This window comes from Antechinus flavipes, chromosome 4, assembly GCF_016432865.1.
Source record: "Antechinus flavipes isolate AdamAnt ecotype Samford, QLD, Australia chromosome 4, AdamAnt_v2, whole genome shotgun sequence".
NCBI classification, from domain to species: domain Eukaryota; kingdom Metazoa; phylum Chordata; class Mammalia; order Dasyuromorphia; family Dasyuridae; genus Antechinus; species Antechinus flavipes.
This window is the reverse complement of record NC_067401.1, coordinates 145,055,142-145,076,361: the sequence shown is the minus strand read 5'-3', so window position 1 is coordinate 145,076,361 and position 21,220 is coordinate 145,055,142. Positions and strand designations below refer to the sequence as shown.

Here is a 21,220-nt window from a genome sequence, read left to right as displayed (position 1 = left end):
TATACATTGTATCAGATTAATTTTCCTAAAGTAGGTAACTCCCTCTTCATAAATCTGATTTCCTATTTTCTTCCCCCTTTTGGCATTCAAAGATTGCTTATTGTAAGTTGAATACAGGCTACTTTTGCACTTCTCTCATTATTCTCCTTCATTCACCATATTTCAATCATCTGTAATACTCATCATTCACCTAAAAAAAAAAAAATCTCAAAAATTTCAAAATCTGTGTATTTGCTAAGCATTCATTCTGCCTGAAATTCTTTTCCCACCATACTCTTCAAATATTAATTCCTACCCATTCTTCAAGGCCCACATCATCTCCTTCATGTAACTTCACTATCTTTAATTCAGCCAGGAATAATCATTGCCTTCTCTGAATTCCTATAACACTTTTTATCTCTCATTATATTTCATATTTTAGATTCATAGTTTTTATATTATAGTGCCTCAAACAAAGCTTTTCACAATAATAACAGTAATATATTATAATGAAACTTCTCTATAATAAGTGTATAGCTTATAACCAATGCATAACAATTCCTAGATTATATTAAATATTTAATAAATTTGTTGACTGAACCAAACCTCACAATACTGAAATTCATCCAATTACCCCAATATAAATAGGGTGATCATTAGCTATCCAACATGCTAGAAATTCTATTTTTGCTCTGCTCTACCTTAGGTTTTCTTAGTTTCTTTCAAGTTCCCACTAAGGTCTCAAAGCTAAATAACCGATCCTCCAATAATATTAATTCCTTTTCATCTGCTAACATTACAAAAGTCATAAAATCAGAGAATTTCATAGTTTCAAAGCACCCTTAGGAGCAATCTAGTCCAACTCATATTCCACAGGAATCCCCACAATAACCTACTTGACAAGGAGCCCAATAGCTTCTGCTTGAAAATGGCCAAAGCTTTCAAGCTTTCAAGATACTCTTTTTTGAGAATTCTAATTGTTATCAAGTTTCTCTGATACCAAGCCTAAATTTGTCTCTTTTCAACCTCCACCCATTGCTCCTGGTTTAACTGTCTGGGGCTAGGCAGAACAAGTCTAATAACTTCTCAGTAATGTGCTAGGCTAGATCTAGCTCATCATAATGCGCATGAAGCCACTAACAGAAGTAATGAGGTGGCAGTAGATAGCATTGGAGGTCTGGTGTCAGGAAGATTTGAGTTCAAATCTGGACTCAAACATTTACTAGCTATGTGACCCTGGGCAAGTCCCTTAATTTTGTTTACTTCAGTTTTCTCATCTGTAAAATGAGTTAGAGAAGGAAATGGCAAACAACTTTAGTATCTTTGCCAAGAAAACCTCCAATAATGTTACTAAAGTTGAACATGATTTAAAAAACCAAATAAGGACCCTACAACATCTAACAAAAAGAAGTTTACTTAACAATAAAAAAGACACTGAATAAAGATACAGCACTAAGTCAAGTGGATCTAGCTCCCTTCTGTCTCTAAATGTCATCTCCATCTTTTAAGCTGTTGTTCACAAAGTCCACAGGAGCAAGGCCTGGTCAGAAAGATAGGCTGATTAGCACAGTAATGAAAGCTATGTCAAGCCTGAAGAATACAAATTTGTCAAAGGCTAAGTCATTTATGTTAAAGACAACCAAAAAATCACATCAATTACTTAAATCTCAGATCCCTGGCTTAATTAAAATTGAAGATGGTTTCCTTGACCATTTAAGATATTATAAATTTTCTGAAAACAGGAAATATCTTCTGCCTCTTTTTGTATTCCCAGCATTTAGCACCATGCCTTGCACAGAATAGACATTTAATAAATTGACTGATTTGAGATTTACTGAGAAACCAATTCAGCAGTCTATATGGAACAAATGTTGCCCCTACTCTTCAAATAAAAGCTCTACAAATATATGAATATAGTCACCATCATTTGATTCCCATCCACTCCCCATTTCCAGCCTTCTCTTATCCAGCTTAAATATTCTCAAGTCTTCCAACCAATAACTCTGGAACATACTCAAGATCCTTCACAATCCTTTTTTTTTTTTTTTTAAACCTATCTCTGAACATTTCTCATCTCATCAATGCCCTTTTTAAACCATGGGGGCTAGAAACGAACACAGAATTGCAAATGAAATTTGACAAAGGCAAAATAGAATTATTTGCCTTCTTATTATACAACTCTTAACAGAAGACAAGATCAGATTAGCTATCCATCTACATGATGCCCGACTGACATCCTGGAGTCATTGGCTGTACCCCATGCCAAAAATGTTCTCCTTCCTCATCTCCTTCTCTTGGTTTTTCTGGCTTTCTTCAAGTCCCACCTTCTACTAGAAGTCTTTCCCAGTATTCCTTAATCTGAATGCCTGCCCTTTGAGATTATCTCCATTTAGTCCAAATACATCTTTGTTTATTCACAGTTGCTTGTATTTTATCTCTCCCAAGGTCTTTGAGAGTAGGGACTGCTTTTGTTTTCCTTTGGGATTTTAGCCTTTTCAAAAAAACACTTTCAGCTATTAGCATAGTGCCAGGCACATAGTAAACACTTAATAAATTTGTTGACCTGGCTGCCATATCACTGCTGAATCATAGCTGAGCTTGCGGTCCCCTAAAAACTCTTAAAACTTTTTCAGGACAACTACTGGCTAACCACTTCTCTCTCATCTTATATTGCTCAAAAATGTTTGTTTTGTTTTTGTAACAAGCATAAGACCTTATATTTTTATTTTCTGATTTACATTTTAATATATTTAATACTAAGCTCTAGCTAGTCAGGATCCTTTTGGATATTGGAACAGACTCTTATCTAACAACATATGTTTTCAGGACTAATATGTTTGATTCCATCTTATCTCCCCTACTAGACTGTAAATTCCATAAAGACAGGGACTTTTTTTTTTTATCCTTTGTGTATTGCCTATAATACTTAAAAATGTAACTTGCATACAGTTTTGATAAATGAGTAAATTCATCTTCTATTAACCTGGGGGAAAAATGGTAAATGTATATGTAGAAATAAAAAAGAAAAAGAGGAAAAGAGAAACAAATCAGTTATCACTCTACAAGGAATCAAGAAAAAAAACTTGAAGCAATTTAAAACTTGACTAGATAAGACAAATTTAAAAAAGCAGAAAAGAGTAATGTAACTCAGAATGAATTATGTGTTACAACTAACAATATCAAAAAGGCAAAAATCTAGAATGAACTAAAACTTGTTTCTCATGTTAGGCCATTGCTTCTGGAAAGAATGTATCAATTCACTGCTCAATTGTTTCCCCTTGATACTTCAGTTGCTTAATACACTGTAACTTCCTTCCCTATTAAGTATCTCCCCCTTAAGTATGGTGTTCTCTTTATAGTGGCTCTCTGAAGAGGAATGATTACTCTTTAAGGGCAAGAACTATCTTTCTATATTATTATTAGAATCCTTAGACCTCACTATAGTGCTTGGCACTCAGTAAACATGTAAATTTATTCATTTACCTAATCATTATGGTTTTTCTCTTGAAACATTTTGACACTTCTGTTATTTATTAATCCATATTCCCTTTCAAACAGGCACTTCCACAGGACAATAGAAAGTATGAAAGGTGATATAGATATTGCCAGGTACATTTCTGGTAATATTGTGAAAGTAAAATTCTTCCATATGCTGGATAATTTTTTCCTGGCTTTCTGTAAAGAGAAAAGCAAACTATCATTCAATTAACAAGCTAGGTGATATAGTATATATTATACCTAACATTACTCAGGCTACCAGCCCAGCAGCTATAAATCAGTAGGTAGTTTGTATATATGCCCAAGTTTTCCTAACAGTTTCAGTATCATCCATGCTTTTTTGTTTTTTGGTTTTTTTTTTGCTAAATAGTATTTTTTCCAATTACATGTAAAGATAGTATTCAACATTCATTTTTTGGTAAGATTTTGAGTCCAAGTTTTTCTCCATTCATCTCTTCCCTCCTCTTTAAGACAGTAAACACTTTGATATAGATTATACATGTGCAATCATTTTAAAACCAGTGACATTTTTTTTCTTAAAAAAATTATTTTTTCAAAATCAAATATAAAATAAGAAAAAGCAAAACAGAAAAAGGTAGAAAAAAAAAAACATTGTTACATGCCCAAGTGGAGCATCAGGGAGGATTTGGAAACAATCTATTCATGGTGTCTATCTTTTCTTTGCTTCCCTGTAGATTATTCTTTTGTTCTCTGCTGTGTACTTCTTATTTTTTCCCTCTTCCACCCTCTACTTTCCCCAAGCAGACTATAAACACACATATATTTATACCACATGTACATATACATACACATATATATATACCTACATGCATGAATATACACATATATAATGTGCATTTACACATACACAGATGTGCATCTAAAACATTATTATAGCTGACATATAATGTAGATTTCTCTCTTGATTAAATCTTAAGTTTTACTTTATCTGAGATCAATGATTATTAGTCTGACTTTTTTTCCTAATAAATTCCACTCCTATTCCTGTAAACTCATCTGCTTTGGTTCTACCCCGTAATTTGCCTTGCTATTATTTAGCCTCTCCTGCCAGCAATGGATCTCCCCCTTATCATCTCCCCCCACCCTCTCCTTCCCTCTTTATCCCTTTTTCCATTTCTCACACTTGACTACTCACCAGTATTAGACCTCAGATGTTACAGGTTTTCTGGGTAGTGCCCCATAGTGCTCTAGGAATTGTCAAATGAAGAGGGCTTTTAATGAATTAAAGGAATCTGATTAGAAGCTACATGTTCACTTAGCAAAAAGATTCCTGCATCTAGTAAATGGTTGGACCAAATGACATCGAATTTCCAACTCTAAAACTGCATTACTATAGTTTATTCAATTGTTTCAGCTGTGTGTGACTCTTTGTGAACCCATTTGGGCTTTTCTCAGCAAAGATTCTAGAGTGGTTTTCTACTTCCTTCTTTTTTATGGATGAGAAAACTGAGGCAAATAAGGCTAAGCAACTCAAATAGGTCAAATAATGTCTGAGGCTGAATTTGAATTGAGTCTTTCTGATTCCAAGCTTGCCACTGGGCGGCCTAGCTGCCTTATTGTGGTTTAGGAGATTGTATTATTCTACACAGTGTAGAAGGGGTATACATAGATTTTGAATCAGAAAGAAAAATCCCAGGAATGCTACTTACTTTCCATGTACCCCATGGTAAATCATTGAACCTGTTTAGGAGGATTACTTTCCTTCTGCTTAAAATGACGGCGCTGAACTAGATAAGTCCCTAATGTTCCTTCTCATTTTAAACCCATTATCCCAAAAGCTCAATAGTATGTTATGCAGCACAATATAGATGTATTTATAAAACTATGCCAGGCTTAGTCTCTACATCTACATTTATGGACAAAACAGAAGGCCTTTTGTTGTCAGACAAGTCGTGTTATTTGCATAACACTGATTATCTCACTCTTGGAAAGAAAGTATACCTGGGCTGTGGCTGAGAAACTGGAGTTAATTCACCAAAATGGAATTAAAGACATTAACTTCAAACAGATTTTTAAATTACCTAGTGAAAAGCCCTTGGTATGACTGTCATAAGAGAGGAAAGTTTTGAATTTCTAAACTGGTGTTTTCAGAATAAAATTTATGTAGGCAAAGATTGTTGTTAGCATTTGAAATAATCAGAACATACTTGTGGTTATTCAGTCGTTTTGGTTGCATCTCACTCTCTGTGAGAAACATTTAGGAGTTCCCTTGGTCTGATACTAGAAAGATAATAGAATTGCCTTTTCCTTCCCTAGCTCATTTTATAGATGAAGAAATTGAAGCAAACACAGTTAAGTGATTTGCCCAGGGTCATACTGCTAGTGTCTGAGGCTGGATTTTAAGTCAGGTCTTTCTGACTCCATTATAATTATGTTGAGTTAAATCTAAACACAAAGCCTATTAATAAAAAATACACTCTCAAAACCCTGGGAAGTCAATCAACAAGCATTTATTAAGCTTCCTATGTACCAGACACTGTTCTAGTCCCTGAGAATATAAATGCAAATAATAAGACAATCCCTTAAGGAAGTAGAGCTTATATTTTAATAGAGAAAGGCAATATATAAAAGAAATTCATAAAAGGGGATGGATAGCTCTGAATCCCCCTTAAACTATCTAGCTATAGGGGTAGAAAATCAAAAGTATAGTCTAGAGAGAATAAAATCAGTTGGTCTTAGAAGAGTCAAGTAATCAAAGTTGAAGGTTCACAAAGGAAGCAGGTACTTTTAGAATGTGAATCCCAGGACTTCAGCAAGTTTGTGGGATGTTGAGGCTTCTTGGGCATGGTAAAAGTTCAGAGAATAATAATGAATTTACTCCATGTAGTGATATTGACTGATTTGTATCTCAAACATTTATCTCTCAAACAATTTTTTCTTTATATTCTTGAAACACAAACTTTCAGATGGAAGTGACTCCATTTCCAATCATCACCAGGATCTTGGTGGCGATAACTTTTATCAAAGAGAACAGCTCTTGCTGGGGCCAGCCCATTACTATACACTATCTTATCTGTTATTATTCAGTCCTCAAAAATTAAACACTCCATTTCTCATAAGTTATTTGTACAATCAAGTTGTCTATAATATGCTTAGATTGAAAGTTTGCTTCTGCCCCCTTCTTAATTCAGTCTGAGGAAGAAAGAGCAACAAATGAAATCATTTTTTAAAAATGAAATATACAATCTGGAGCACTTTTTAATCAATTTTTCATTTATTATTCATCAATACATAAAACAACTAAGTACTAATATGTATTTATCCCTTTCAGCAATTTACACTACATTTAAAGCACAAAATTCATAAGTTTTCAAAGACTGAAATTTGTACATCATTTCTATTTCTGTGGTAACATACTGGCAAGGGACTGATGGGAAAGTATATTTATTTATACCAAAAAGCAGGACTAAATGATCATGGGTGATGGAAGCCTTCTGAGAAAGAGGAACCTCAAGATCTTGGAAGTCCTAACTATGGACTGGTATGGTTGGCCATAAGTTCCTCATAATGTGAAAAGAAAATGCCTCAGTGAAAAATCAGTATTAGTAAGTAGAAAAAGACTAAGAGTGACTCAATTTTTGTATGTAGGAAAAGCAAAACTGACTCTTTTAGAGTCAACAACCCTCAGTAACACTGGAATTAAAAATAAAGATTTTCTCATGCTATTGACAATTTTTTCAGGAAAAGAAAGTTTTGCACAATTTTTCTTATTTCCTCATCAAAAACAAATTGATCATAAGTAAAGAGTGCTGGTATCTTACTAAATATAATTATGTGGGGTTGAACTGTTGTCTGGCTCATTGACCTGATTAAAGAAAGACCTGCCTGGACCACACAGACTTGAATTTAACTCCTCTCCTTTGACTCATTACTGCCTGGTAAACTGGCATCGCTCATTCTCAGATGATCCCTCCTTTCTTTAAATCTTGCTTACTTGTTCTTAGTATTTTTTACTGCTCCTCTGTTTGGCACTTAAAGCTCTTCACACTCTTTCCAACAATGAGATGATTGATGTCAGTTCCAATGATCTGATGAACAGAGCCATCTACACCCAGAAAGAGGAACTGAATGTGGATCACATCATCACATTCTCACTTTTTTTGATGTTGTTCATTTGTATTTTGTTTTATTACTCATTTTCTTTCTTTTTTGATCTGATTTTTCTTGTGCAACAAGAGAATTGTTTAAATATGTTTACATATATTGGATTTAACATATATTTTAACATGTATAACATATATTGGATTGTTTGCCATATAGGGGAGGAGGGGTAGAAGGAAGGAGCGGAAAATCTGAAACACAAGGCTATAATGCAAGGGTCAATGTTGAAAATTATCTGTGCATATGTTTTGAAAGTAAAAAGCTTTAAAATTAAAAAAAAATAAGTTCTTTACAACCTGACTCCAATTTACCTTTCCATGTTTACTTATATATTATTCCCCTGCACACACTTTCTGTTTTTCACACATTAACAGACCATCTCCCAAGCTCCAGTTTCTGCCCTTTGGTTGAAATTCACTCTGTATTCAATTCTATGAGAATTCCTTCAGAGTTAAATGCAACCATCATCTTATATATGAGAACTTTTATGATCCCATCCTCTTATGGCTTCCCCAAAAATTATTCTACATATAATTATATAATATATATCTCTTTTAATGGGACATTAGCTCTTTAAAGATAGAGATGTTTTTATTTTTGCCTCTGTAATTTCATGTCTAACACAGTAATAGGCACTTAATAAATGATTAATTAGCCTATTTCCTCTAAGTGCCCCAAAATATGAAAAGAAAATGCCTTAGTGAAAAATCAGTATAGTCAGTGGAAAAAGACTAAGGGTGACCCAATTTTTTATAAAGAAAAAGCAAAATTGACTCTTTTGGAGTCAACAACCCTTAGTAATACTGAAATTAAAAATAAAGATTTTCCCATGCTATTTACCATTTTTCCAGGAAAAGGAAGTTTTGTACAATTTTCTTATTTCCTCATCAGAAACAAAATAATATAGTTTTTTAAAAAGTGGCACAACTGTGAATTAACTCCTATAAACATTTTGGACTCATAGCAAAAGTCACTAATCTATATACCACTACTAGGAATATACACTTTAAAAAGACAAAGACAAAAAGACATGAATGTACAATATTTCTAGTTATAAGAAAAAATTAGGAACTAAGTTTGTGTCCTTCAATTGGGACATGAATGAACAAATTATGATTTATGAATGTAATGTAATATTATGCTATAAAAATGACAAATATTGGAGCAGCTAGGTGTTACAGTGGATAGAGAACCAGCCCTAAAGTCAGGAATTCAAATCTGGCTTCAGACACAACCTGTGTGTGACTCTGGGCAAGTCACTTAAACCCCAATTGCCTCAGGAGAAAAAAAAAAGATAAATATTAAGAATTAAGAAATTTAGAAAGTCCTGTATATCATGAAGCAGAGCAGAATCAAGAAAACAATTTACATGATTACAAGGGAAAAGAAAACAATACTTAGCAATTCTAATTTATGTACTAACTAATCATGACTTCAAATGCATAATGGAGTATCCCTTCTTCATCTTAGCAGAGAGATGATGAAGTAGAAATGCAAGAATGACATATTTTAGACATGAAAAATCTGTAGCTATATTTATTTGTTATGAGGAAAGGGTTTACTGGGGTAAGGAAAATAGACTGAGTAAGCAGTGATAGTTTTAAAAAGAAAGAAAAGAATATCAATAGGATACCTAAAATTATATCCAAAAAAAAAAAAAAAAAAAAGCAAGATAAATTCAGAAGGTGACACAGAGCAAATTTCCTTATCCCTTTGTTAAATTTAAGAGAAAATAAGAACAGTTTCTAGGAATTTGTTTACATCGGATTCTCCCAAAATAGATTAGCATTTTTCTTTGCAATTAATATAATCTTAGGGTTATCTAGAGGTTAAATGACTTGTTCATGATCACACAATCAGTATATTTCAGAGGCAAGGCTGCCTCTTAGTAAATGTAATATAAACCTGGAAGTAAACAAGTTTGTTTTATATATAATCCCTTTTATGTATACTAAAATTTGTTGCTGATTACTAAATATTGATGATTAGTAAATTTTTTTTTAGAAAGCTAATTTATTCTTTGATTTTCAAATTGGGTGACCTGAAACTACCTTTTCAATTCCTGCAATTCAATTTCTCTCTTTCTCTCTCTCTCTCTCTCTTTCTCTCTCTCTCTCTCTCTCTCTCTCTCTCTCTCTCTCTCTCTCTCTCTTTCTCCCCCCCCCTCCCCAATGTTTCTTTTCATTTCATTGGTTGGTTCTTGTCCTCTTTTAAACCCCTTAAAATGACTTGCTTTGATTCCTCTATTCTCTTGGCAATTTCAAACAACTAGGTGTCATAATGGTTGGACTACTGAATTTGGAATCAGAAAGACCTAAATTTATAACCAGCTTCAGATAGTTAGCTGTCTGACCCCGGACAAATTATTTAATTTCTCTCAAATTTATTTCCTTATATGTAAAAAGGTTGAACAATAGCATTTATTTCACCAGCGTGTTGTAAAAATAAACTCAGAAAACATATGTAGAGTATTCTGCAAATCTTATTCAGTGATATATAATGCTAGCTATCACATCATCATTATATTTACTCCCACAATTTCAACCACTACCTCTACGAAATGACTCCTATAACTTTATGTTTACCACTAACCCTGATTGAATTTATGTCTGTATTTTTATCACTTTAACATTCCACAAACAAAAATGAAACAGTTCCAAAATGAGTGAAATCAATTATCTTTCCCCACAAATCTTCTCCTCCAGTTTCACTATTAGACTCCCCACTTTCTTATGTTCAAAACCTTGTTGTGATCCTTGAATCATTTTCTCTTATTCTCCTATCTTTAATTTGACTTTTATACTACTGCAATATTAATCTCACTTGTACACAGATCTTGTTAAGGAAAAAAGTGCTGGATTTGGAGCCACAAGGCCTGATATCAAATCCTGTCTCTGCTTGACCTTGAGTAAACCACTTCTCTGGGTCTCAGTTTTTTGGAGGTTGGATTAGGAAAAGGTTTTTATTCATGATGTTGCAAAGATTTTTATTTATAATCTTGCTAGAACAGGTACACACTTGAGTGAGTGCTAAAGACTAACTTTTTGTATCCTATCCCAAAACACAAGCCCTTCCCCTGATTGCCCATTGGTTAAATACTACAGAGGATACAGCCCATCTGGGATACCTAATTCCCCGACATGAGCATGAGTCCCCCCCACTCCTTATTCTATCTTGCATTTGGTCATAGTTTCCTGTGATTATACTGGCAGTCCCTCTCCTAATTATAACTCCCATTCCCCACATTTCAGAAACTTTTCTTTTACCTTTATTTGAATGTATATAGACTCCTTTACTATACCAATAGTGTGCTTCTTATTCTAATTTATGGCTTCCTTCTGTAAGTTTCTTATCCTTTGTTCCTAGGTTTTGTTTTTTAAAACATAAGTCTCTGGAAACTTAAAAAACTAAACCCTCATCCAATTGTCACACTTTCAGTCTTTGATTTTATATCCTTTCCTTCCTAAAAGCTTTTCAGTGGTTCTAAGTAAAGTTCAAATACACTAGCTAGACACATAGAGTTATTCACATTCTGCTTCCACATGATCTTGCCAGTGTTACCTCATGTTTCTTTGCATCCAAAAAATTGGAATATTTACCATGTCCAATAAACATTATTCATTTTTTGGTCTCCATTGCTTTGTTCACACTATTCTATAATCCTTCTATTCTTCTTAAGTTGTTGAAACTATTAAGGTATAAATCAAGAAATATCTTTTTCACAAAATCTTCCTTGATGTTCCTAGTTCACTTCTTTCCTTGGATCATAGCATTTTATTCTTATGTTACCATTATATATTATACTGTTTTGTAATAATTTCCATATATCACAACCCCCACTAAACTGTGAGCTTCATAAATGCAAGGGCTGTCTTGTCTAAACTTTGTATCTCACTTGATGTCTCCCACAGTGCTTTGCACAAAGACATTCTAACTTCTTGAATAAACATGGTGCTCTTATAGGAGATTCATATGAAAAATATAAAAGACAAATAGATATGAAAGTAGAATTACAAAAGAAACCTAGAAAAGAATAAAAGAGAAGAGCCAGAAATATTGATAAATATGTAATGTTTGTTTTTTTCTCTACAGAAGTGTATACTCAGGAGACTGAGTTTAAAAAAAAATTCCCATAATTTCATATAAACAGAACTGCTTTTATCTAGAATGGGGGTTGGGGGGGAGAACAATACAAAATAATGAGTGTCTATATAAGAATAAACTCATTTTTTAAAGTCCAGTAGGATTTTTCAAATTGTCTTACATTTGCAATTTTTAGTTTGGATCTAAATATTTCAACTTTTGTAAGCCAGAAAGGGCAAAGGAAATCTTGAAACAAATCACCTAGAACGCATTTTTTTGTCTACTTGAAATCCAGGTTCTAAGTTTATAAAACAATCATTACTGAGTTTTCTGGATTCCAATTAATGTCTGACACTGCTTATTAAAGCCCAGTCCACTACCTATAAATTTGACATGGTTCAAGATGTTATGGGTCAGAACACAGAACTTGAAATAAAGGATTCTTACAATGTACTAAGTCAGTGGAATTGATAGAGACAATAGTTATCTAATTTAGCATGGCTCAGTATGATTGATTTAATTCTACAAGGAGATGTTATGGGCCAGAACTTGAAATGAGGTACTAAGTGGAATTGAGGAGACAATGGTTAAATCTAGTTTAGCACTGATTTAATCCTACAACAAATAATGGTTTCCTAGTGATATAATGATTGATTTGTACTCAGTGTGGACCATATAAGCCAGAAGTCTCAGCCAGGGAGATTCAGAGACATTCAGAGAGAAAGTAAAAGACTGGTGGCAGGAGCCTAAGCTCTCAGAACCAAGGGAAGAAATTCACTTCAATCTTCGTGGAGGCTGGCCTGGACTCCTGCACTTCCCCCACTAAGACCAAGGCCAGGCTGAAAGGCTTTCCAGAAAGCTGGAAGGAGATAATAAAGGATCTGGACTTTAAGAAAGCTAACCGGGCCCGAGGAAGGGCGACAAGAATTTGAAATTGGCAATAAAGCATTTGGATTTTAACACCTGGCTGTACTTGTGGTGATTACTGAACTGAAACAAAGGCTGCCTCTAGAGACCCCAAGAAAACCTCAACAGAGAACATTACATTTTAGAGAGAACATTACATCAAGGAAATGAAATTTACATAACATTAGCCTTCAACCATTCTAATGATACCTCTTTCATTACATTTTTCATTGCCTCCTACATAAGGTTCACTGCTAATGTTGCCCCAAATGATGCTGTAGACTTAAACTCACTCTAACTGATATATCCCTACTTCAATATTTTCAGAGAATCATCTGAAATAAGAATTTTAATATAATTCTCATGGAAATAACACTGTTTCTGCCTTATTGAAGATGTTAAGTCAAATATACTACATGCTATGTAGTCTTCTTATTTTGCAAATTATTGCTTAATTTGTCACTGAGAAAAAGCACATCAAGAAAGAAAAGCAGCTGGCACAGTGGATGAGAAGGATAATTATCATCTCAATCGATCAATAAAGAATAGCACCTATCAAGTGCCAAGCACAATGGTAAGCACAGAGGATGCAAAAAGAAGTAAAAGAAAAAGCAAGGAAAAATAAGAAATAATTAATTGAGAAAGGGGTAGGGGAAACTTTCTGTACAAGATGGGATTTTATGATTAAAAGAATACTTTCAGAAAAATCTGGAAATACTTATACTAACTGATTTAGTAAAGTGAGTCAGAATCAGATGGACATTGAACATAGTCCAAGCAATACTGTATAAAAGATCAGCTGTGAATGACTTAGCTATTCTCAGCAATATGATGATCCAAGACAATTCTGAAGGATTTATGATGGAAAAGTCTATCCAAGTCAAGAAAAAGCACTGATAGAGTCTTATAATGCACATTCAAAGGATACTTTAATTTTTTTTAAATTTTTCTTGTTCAAAAGAATGAAAAAATAGGGGGAGAGAGGGAGTGAAATATCTCATTAGAAAAACAACTGACTTGAAAAATAGATCCAAGAGTGATCATTTTAAAATTACTGGTCTACCTTAAAGTCATGATCAAAAAAAGAGTCTGAGCATCATCTTTCAAGAAATTATCAAGGAAAACTGTCCTGATATTCTAGAAGCAAAGGGTAGAATAGAAATCGAAAGAATCTACCGATCACCTCCTGAAAGAGATCCCAAAATTCCCAGGAATGTTACAGCCAAATTCCAGAACTCCAAGGAGAAAATACTGCCAGCATCCAGAAAGAAACAACTGAAGTATAGTGGAACCACAGTCAGGTTAATGCAAAATGTAGCAGTTTCTACATTAAAGGACCAGAGGATTTGGAATATGAGAGCAATAGAACGAGGACTGCAACAAGAATCACCTACCCAGTAAAACTTACTATAATACTTCGGAGCATAAGGTGATCATTCAATGGAACAGAGGATTTTCAAGCATTCATGATAAAAAGACCAGTGCTGAATAGAAAATCTGATTTCAAATATAGGACTATGGAAAAGCATAAGGAGGTAATCAGGAAAATGATATTGTAAGGGACTTAATAAGGTATAATTGTTCACATTCCTACATGGAAGGATGATACTTATAACTCATTATAACGTTCTAATTATTATAGTAGTTAGAAGGAGTATATATAGGCAGAGGGCAGGATGTGAGTTGAATAAGTAAGGATAATATCTTTTTTTTGTTGTCTTTGAAGGATAGAAGAGATATAAGACAACATGGATGGATTTCATTCAGATTTTTAAATCAGTGCTCAAATAATTTTTTTAAATAGTATTTTATTTATTCAAACACATGTAAATATGGTTTTCAACATACATTTTTTGTAAAACTTTGTGTTCTATATTTTTTCCCCTCCCTCCCTTACCTTTTCCCTTCTCAAAACAGTAAGCAATCTGATACAGATTAAATATCAAATAATTTCCTAAAAACAAATGATAATCTAAATTTCTTGCCATCTATGTGAAATATATAAAGCCATTCAAGTTCAGGTATTCGGTCTGAAGTAGAAACAATTGGCATTTTTGCTGAACATTATGAGACTTGGAAGAAATTTTTTTTTTTTTTGGCAGAGATAATATCCTGGCATAGCAGTGAGATCTAATCTGAGGTCTGATTATAGGTGGGAGGAAGTCTGTTTACATATAGGCCAAGAGAAGCATATGGATAGCCAGAAGGAGGCAGAAAACTCCAGGGGAAAGGCCATGATATCCTTGTCTTAAAAGACACTGTGTTATTGAAGGCTACTGTGCTTCACACAACTAGTCACTTGAAAAATGTTTCTCAAATATAGGTACAAGAAGGGCATTTTAAGACTTACAGATAAAGACAGTTTTAAATTAATTTATGTATTTTGCATCTTGTGTTTCTCCTGATTTTTTCCTTTAGTTTTACTAGATTTTCCCCAGCCTGTAAAAATCTTTGGAACTCATAATAAATTTTAAGCTGTAAAATGATAATGCAAAGAATTCAATCACTGGACACAGTATAATATCATTGGGTAGCTAATTAGCTAGGTAGTACGTTACGTAGAGCAGCAGTCCTGGAGTTAGGAACAAATGAGTTCAAATCTATTCTCAGACACTTACTAGCCATATGACCATGGGGCATATCATTTAATAACTATTTATCTGTTTTCTCATCTGTAAGCAACCCTATCTTCTAGGGTTGTTGTGAAGATCAAATCATATAATAATTGTAAAATGCTTGCCACTTTTAAAAAGTACTATTTAAATGTTAGCTATTATTGTTATATAATTAAATAAAGAACCATATGAAATATCAAAGCAGTAAAAGAGCTTAGTGATCCTTTAGGTCTTTTGAAAAGACTCAAAGTAAATTGAAGAAAGTCACATATTTCCTTAAGGACAGAAGTATAATTTACATGTTGTCCCCTCTGTTGACACTTTATAAATGCCTGTCAAATGATTTAACTGTTAACCATAGCAATTTCTAAATATGAGGACTCCCTCAAAGTCATTCATTCTGTTGTTATGATGATTGTTGTAGTTATTATTTTACTTTGAATCCATCTGTGTAACCTTCAACAAATTATTTAATCTATTTTCATATCAAGAGGAAGTTGGACAAAATAATCTCTTAGGACATCTTCCAACTCTAAATCTATGATCACATGACCTGTTATCTCCTCAGAACAGGGAAACCAAGACCTAGAGACTCCTACCACTGATGGCAATTAGCAATTAGCAACTAGTCTGTAGTTTAAGAATTGTTTAAAAGCATTGAAAGAAGAAATGATTTGTCTTTTCTGATTACAAGGTCAGTTCTCTAGTCAATAACTTTCTTAAAGTCATCTGTCAAGAACTATGCTGGGTGCTAGAGATATAAAGAAAAAAGTGGAATAGTCCCTATCCTCAAGAAGCTTATATTCTAATAGGAAATACCAAAAAAAACAAGAGTGGCAGTAGTATAATCAGTATAATGCAAGTCCCAGGCATTGTGAATAGAACTAGAAGTATGTAGCTTATTGGTACATCCTGTTCAGTACTTGGGCAGCTATGCCTTAGTATAGAGTGCTAAGCCTAGAGTCAAAAGGAGTCATCTTTCTGAGTTCAAATCTGAATTCAGACACTTAACTAGATGTGTGATCTTGGGCAAGTCACTTTACCCTGTCTGCTTCAGTTTATTCATCTGTAAAAATGAGCTGGAGAAAGAAATGACAAACCACTCTAGTATCTTTGCCAAGAAAACCCCCTAAATGGGATCATGAAGAGTTGGACATGACTGAACAGTAAAATAACAACATTCAATAGTAGGCAATATGGCAAAATGGATAGAGCACTACTCTTGAAACCACAAAAACCTAGGGTCATATCCTGTTTCTGACAGACTGGTTGTGAAGCCAGGCAAGTCTCTTATCTTCTCAGTGCTCTGGGCAGTTCTGATACCAACCAGCATTAGTAGAAAAGATTTCCTAGGAGTTCCCTTTTTTCAGAGAATCCACAGTTCCAGTCCCTATGACTATAGTAATAGTGATGCAATTAGTATTAATAGAGCAAAAGCAAGAGATAGAAAGCTGGGGCAGGCAATATATGGCAGGACACATGACAAGAGTCTACTCAGGATGCATAGATGATCTGAAGGATAGCAGAATGGAATGCAAAGTGTGGTCTGGGATTGGCTACAATGAATAAGAATTTTTACTCACCCTCTCACCCATTCACTCACAAATTAAAACAGCTCTGCTCTGGGACAGAATCTCAAAAGAGAGTGGATTACTGTCCCCTCTTTTCATTAAGTCGGACATTTTATTTTTTTGAATTTATTTATTAGTTTTCAACTTTTACTTTTATAATATTTTTATTTCCAATTTTTCCTCCCTTTCTCTTTCCCTCCTCTTTCCCCAAGACAGCAATCAATCTGATAAAGGTTATACATTTACAATTATATTAGACATATTTCTATGTTAATTATGTTGTAAAAAGAGAATGAGAACTTAGGGAAAAGTCATAAGAAAGAAAAATCAACAAAATGTAAAATCAATCTTGTCGGATATTTTATATAAACTATAGGTAACAATAGTAGAGCAAATGTAGCTCTAAACTTTTACTCCTATTCCTAGGGGCCTGCCTGCCTTAGTTTCCTTATCTGTAAAATAATGATAATATCATCATCTCTCAGGGTTGTCATAAGGTTTAATGAGAAAACTGTGTAAAGCACTGTGTAAACCTTAAAGTATTATATGAATACTAGTTATTGTATATTATTATTAATATTCACTGGGCATGCGACAATTAAAAAAAAAAAAAAACTGAAGCCTGTGAGTCTCAAAAACCCACATGGTTCATTTTCAGTAAGCTGCCTCTGCTCTGGAGATTGTTGATGTCATTACTGCCCTTCTTTAAAAATTTTCATGCTTGTCTTATATCTGAGGAATATTTGATGATTAACAATGTCTGCTAATTGACTAACATCCTTATTGGATTAGATGATTACCTGCAATCCCCTTTAGTTAATATCTTCCTGTCATGTATGACATCAGATACATGAAGCCAATCATAAAACTATACTTTAGAACTATTAAAAAATCTTTGTCATTTTAAATATAAGGAACCTGAAGAGTGTGTGTGTGTAAAGTGAGTTATCATACAGAATTATATAGTTCATAAGTATTTGAAGTGGGATTTCAACATGAAGTCTTCTTGAGTCCACATCTCTATTTATTAGACCATTCTGCCTGAATGAGAGTCATTTCATATCTTATAAAAGCCATGAGGACTTTTCTGTTGCCTCAGGACATGGCAAGCCTGGCAAGCCAAGCAAGCCATATCTAATGATGAGGAGTAATAGGAAGCTCAACAAAGTTAAGCATGTCAGCTTGAGGAAAACCTTTCCAAAGGATGATCATTGGTACCTTCTTTCATTCTTCTTTCTGGGCCTGAAAACAAGCGCTAGCATTCAAGAAATCGCTGTGATTATATTCTTTCCTCATTTATTTGATGCTTCATTTTAGGCTTTGAGATTTTCCTATTAAAATTAATCATAATAAAAGATCAATAACTTTTATGCATTACTAATCAGTGTGATATTTTTGGTAATACTCCTATAAGGGTTATATTGCTGTCAAAGAAAAAAGCAGGAATTCTATCAGAATTGATGCAAAGGATAAAAATGAGGATTTGGGGGTGTTTTTTGGGGGGAGAGGAATTGCTCACCCTGGCTTTAAGAATGAATAATAAAATCATTCTTCCATGTACCATATGGTGTTGGTGCATTTTGAAAAATAGCAAGCATTAACTCAGATGAACTGGAAAACATGGGATTCCTTTTTCTTAGCTGTAGCCAATAGAAGAGAGAGCCCAACGGAGCTGGGCTTCTGAATAGAAAAATGAGATAGTCATTTATATGCCCTGATTTTAAAAAATATTTCAATGACCTCACTGACCAAAGAAAATAAAGTCCTCCAAGATCATACAATGATGTTCAGAATTAATTTCCTGTGCCTGAAGGAAGTTGTTCCCAGATAAAAAGCAATATAAATCATTTATATTTTAGTGTTAAAGTTTTGCAAGCAGGGAATGGGAAGCATGAGAGGGCAAATAGATAAGGAAAAGTTTAAAGTGGAGAGGATTGAAGTCATACATGATATTTCAGAACTTTACCAAACTTTTACCACCCAAGATATGGGAGATCTAGCACAAAGACAAAACTATGAAACTATGGTTTTTTAATACAGAGAAATTAAAGAAGGAGAAGAACTCAAGCCAAAAGAAAATGATTCGAAGAAACAGACATGGGCAAAAGGATTTGAGAAGAAAAAAATTGAAGGGAAATATTTTTGCTAAAAGGCTAAAATTTTGCAAAGAATGTCATCATAGGAGAAATGGAAAGCTGTCAAGAATTAAACTCTGTAGATGACAAAAATTTATATATAAAACCAAAAGCTACCATGCTGTGCAATGGAAAAAAAAAAACTTTAAGTTTTCCAAATAAATGCAACAACACGGTTGTACCCTTTACTATTATTTGTTAGAATCCTAGATATATAAGTAATAGCAATAAAGACAAAAGAAGAAATTGAAGGCATAATGGTAAAGGAAACAAATTATTCCTAATTCTTGACTAATGTAAGTTTACTTATAAAAAACTAGAGAATCAACAAGGAAACTAACTGAGACAACAGTTTCAATAAAGGAGAAAGATCAATAAACCACATTAATTATCTACTGTTGCCCTTCATAACTGGACTTTTAGTATTGCTTCATGTTAACACAATAATTCTAAATTTCTCTATGACCAAAATAGCAGGAGAAAAGAAAATAGGTACTAGGTACTAAGCTGTCACATAACTTTACTCCCATTTCTGTTAAACACATAAGGAAATAAGTCAATGAACAGGAAGATGAAGATAAACTGTCTAATTTACTGATTGGCTCCTTGATGAGATTGGGGTCCAGCACCAAATGATGGGTTTGGGAAGTAATTCCTAGTGTGAAATACACATGTGACAAGTTTACAATGGCTTTCTCCAAAAGATTATTTTATTTATGAGAAAAGTTTACAGAAAAATGAAGAGGTAAAATAGATAACAGGAGAGGTAAATATGAACTAATCAAGGCAAGGAAAGGGATTTTAACAATTAACTATAGAAAAGACAAGTTCCCCAGTGGAATTTACAATTAACCAGGAGAATGGGAATACAACATGAGGAAGGAATACACCTTTGACTGGCAGACTAAATCCCATAGAGGATTCATCTTCTATGAATTAGTTATAACAAGGAGGAAAATATAATGAGGCATGGGAAAAGGATGAGAAGAAAGATACTATGAAGCAGGAAGAAAGAATAAGAAGAAAGATACCATGAGGCATGGGAGAGAGAGAGTGAGAAGAAAGACACCACAAGGCAGAATGCCATGGTGAGCTAACACAAAAAGGATTCAGGAAAACTGTCATGGACCATGGACAGATTTATGCAAAAAAATTAATCCTGGGAGTTTGACATCATAACTTTTCTGACTGGAGGTCAGTACAGTAGGTTTCCCAAGATCTTCCCAGGGATGGGACTGTAAACCTGAGCTGATCCAAACCAGTGCCCTTTCCTCCTTGCCTAAGGGAGTATTATAATCTTATCAGTACTTCAAATTTTCTCTGTTAATCCCACCTCATTACCCAGGATTTCATCATTCTGAAATAGAAAAATCACAGAATTTCAAAGTTGGACAAAATCCCAGATGCTATCAAGTTCAACCCACGTAGAACCAACAATACCCTCTCCAATACCTCCAATAAAAAAGTTAGGTAGCTTTTGCTTTAAAATAATCTGAAGATGAGAAATCCACCACTTGCTGAGGAAACTATTCTATATTTGAACAGTTCCAACAGTTAAGAAGTTTTCACAATATTAACTCAATGAACAAAATTCTCAAGAAGGAAAAAAAGACAACACATAACATGTACAAAGCAAAGAAAAAGTAATTTAGAAAGAGAGAGTACACTCTAGTAATTGAGGAAAACACAAAAAGTTTCATGTAGAAACTCAATAGCTGGATGCCACAATGGATACAGTCCTGGAGTCAAGAAGACATCTTCAAAGCTGGCCTCAATCACTTACTAGCTGTTGTGACATCAGGCAAGTTACTTAATCCTATTTGCCTCAGTTTGCTTATCTGCAAGCCATTCCAAGAAAACCCCAAAAGTAGTCCCAAAGAGTTAGACAAGGCTGAAAATTACTAAACAACAGCAGTAACTTGCACTTGATTTAAGAGGAAACATAACAAAAAAATCAATATAGCAAAAACAAATCTATGAGAGAGGGAAAGAAAGAAAATAATTACAAAATATATAAACACTCCAGAGTATTCTCTGAGTTCTACTCAGGCATTCTACTGAGTTAGAATTCTCATTCTACTGAAGCATAGTCAGAAACAATTGCTAAAAAAGAAAGTAAAATAAGTGATTCAATAACTAGAGGAACATATTTAGTATTAACTGCTCAGCTCAACCAATATGATATAAAAATGACAATATCACCTAAATTAAGGTACACATTCAATTTTGTATCAAACTATTGATGGAATATTTTATGTAACTAAACAGAATATAAAATTCATATGGAGAAATAAAAGGTCTAGAATCTCAT

The 21,220-nt window shown here is 33.7% G+C and overlaps 1 protein-coding gene across 1 annotated transcript in view; it reads right to left on the bottom strand.

The window, feature by feature from the left end:
• The window catches only part of TANC2 (tetratricopeptide repeat, ankyrin repeat and coiled-coil containing 2), a 522,665-nt gene that overhangs the window by 367,818 nt on the left and 133,627 nt on the right, over positions 1-21,220 (bottom strand). The gene's annotated exons all lie outside the window — the stretch shown is intronic.